The sequence below is a fragment of the Littorina saxatilis genome, linkage group LG5, assembly GCF_037325665.1.
Source record: "Littorina saxatilis isolate snail1 linkage group LG5, US_GU_Lsax_2.0, whole genome shotgun sequence".
In the NCBI taxonomy this organism is placed as follows: Eukaryota; Metazoa; Mollusca; class Gastropoda; order Littorinimorpha; family Littorinidae; genus Littorina; species Littorina saxatilis.
In genome coordinates this window covers 58,300,430-58,302,929 of record NC_090249.1, presented here as the reverse complement: position 1 = coordinate 58,302,929, position 2,500 = coordinate 58,300,430, and the positions used below count along the sequence as shown (strand labels likewise).

At 49.8% G+C, this 2,500-nt stretch overlaps 1 protein-coding gene across 2 annotated transcripts in view; it reads right to left on the bottom strand.

The window, feature by feature from the left end:
* Positions 1–2,500, bottom strand: part of LOC138967551 (tetraspanin-18B-like) — a 346,223-nt gene that overhangs the window by 323,660 nt on the left and 20,063 nt on the right. The window lies entirely within an intron of this gene.

Genomic DNA, 2,500 nt, shown 5'->3' with positions numbered 1-2,500 from the left:
TTGCCAAATTTGTTTTATTTTTCGAAAAAATTAACAGAAAATCCAATATTTAGATTATTTGTTTGAAATTTGGTATGGACACAGTTGAATGCACACACAGTTCATTTGCATCTTCAAATCAATCAGTCAATCAATACGATTGGGTGCCGAGGCTGTCAAGTCAGTAGGGGGTGTGACTGCCTAGAGCAGCAACAACTGCCCGGCACCTTCTGGGCATGGACTGGATCAGATGCCGGATATCTTGCTGTGGGATGGTGTCCCACTCCTCCTGAAGTGCCTGCAATAGATCGCGGTGATTTGCCGGCGCTTCTTCTCGCCTGCGCACACGTCTGTCCAATTCATCCCAGAGGTGTTCTATCGGGTTCATGTCTGGCGACATGGATGGCCAGGGAAGCACCTGGACATGGTGGTCGGTGAGGAACTGGGTGGTGAGTCGTGCTGTGTGCGGGCGAGCGTTGTCCTGCTGGAATATGGCATCCTGGTCAGCCAGAAGAGGAAGGGCGTGTGGGCGCAGAATTTCCTCCACGTATCGCTGGGCAGTTATGCGCCCTTGGACGTGCACCAGGGTGCTCCTTCCAGCGGTATTGATCGCCCCCCACACCATGACGCCTCCACCACCATGAACGGGTGCCTCATCCACACAGTTGGGCGCGTAACGTTCGTTTACTCTCCGGTAGACCCTCCTCCGACCATCATGTCGCTGGAGCAGGAAGTAGGACTCGTCGCTGAACCACACGTGTCTCCAGTGATTCCGGACGGTCCAGCGAAGGTGCTGGTTGCCCCACTGCACTCGGTTCTGGCGATGGCGGCGGGTGAGGACAGCTCCTCTGTGAGGTCTGCGAGCTCTCAAACCAGCTTCATGCAGGCGGTTCCGCACGGTCTGGTCCGATAATCGGTGTGGCCCGGGGAGAGCCTGGACAGAAGATGAGGCCGACAGGAAACGATTCCGGAGGTGGCGGAGCCGTATGAAGCGGTCGTGAGCAGCAGTTGTCGCCCTTGGTCTTCCTGCTCGTGGCAAGTCAGCAACGGAGCCAGTGGCTTGAAACCTGACCCACAGTCTACTGATGGTGCTCTGGGACACGTGGAAGTGCCTGGCGATTGCACTTTGACTTTGGCCTGCTTGTAAACGACCCAATGCAATTTGGCGGTCTTCTCTGCTCAATCGGGCCATCTTTCGTCGCTGAATTGTCGTCTGATTTCTTTGTGGCGAACAATCCGCTTTTATGGGTTTTGGAAGACATGGTGAGAGCTCAATATTCCCCGAGTTTCACGAGATTACATTGAAGCATGACGAGTGGTCATGCCAAATGAGCAATTTTGACATTGTAGCCACTGATAACGCATGCGTCACGTGCAGAGCTCACTTGTGGCAATGGACGAAAGGTCGACGACCAGATAAACATTTTCTGCAGTTTGGTGGATATCCTTGTAGCCATATAACTAAATTAACCAAATATTACAAGCTATGCGTTTCTTTTTTTGAACAGTATACATGAATATTGAAATGTTTCTTTCAGCACCACATGGCATTGCTTTACTTCCGAGCCTTGAAAATACAATAGAACCTTCTTTTGTCAGACCGCCAATAACATGAGAAAATAAGAAGACAAGAGGAGGTCGTCGTTTCTTCTTCTTCTTCTTCTTCTGCGTTCGTGGGCTGAAACTCCCACGTACACTCGTGTTTTTTGCACGAGTGGAATTTTACGTGTATGACCGTTTTTTACCCCGCCATTTAGGCAGCCATACGCCGGTTTCGGAGGAAGCATGCTGGGTATTTTCGTGTTTCTATAACCCACCGAACTCTGACATGGACTACAGGATCTTTTTCGTGCGCACTTGGTCTTGTGCTTGCGTGTACACACGGGGGTGTTCGGACACCGAGGAGAGTCTGCACACAAAGTTGACTCTGAGAAATAAATCTCTCGCCGAACGTGGGGACGAACTCACGCTGACAGCGGCCAACTGGATACAAATCCAGCGCGCTGCCGACTGAGCTACATCCCCGCCCGAGGTCGTCGTTAAAATGGTAGTACATTTTCAGAGGTTACCAAGGCTCTACAGGGTGGTTGTCTTAAAATCGGAATAGGTGTGTCAGTGGGGGGGGGGGGGGGTCCGGGTATGCGACGAGGAGTCACAAACTCTATGAGTGGTTCCACGTTTACATGCGATGCTTTTTTTTTATTACGCAATCGTGAGACAAACGTTTATCAGCCGACAACGGGGCGGGCACTGCATATTTCTCTAATACAAAGATCATCATTTTTTCCTCCCGGTTTTTAACCCGTAAATACGTTTGACCTGAATTCGTTCTGCAATCTAATTCCGCATAGTTTCATTTTTCTCTTCCTTGCTAAGGGCACAACGTGAGCAGAACGCCAAACATGCTGCCCGCGGACAGAAGATGCAACTGGACAAAAGTTTAATTTAATTAATCTTTTTAAATTGGCTGATCAAAAGAAGCTAAAAATCTTCAAAGAATTCTTCCACAGTCTTGTCTGTA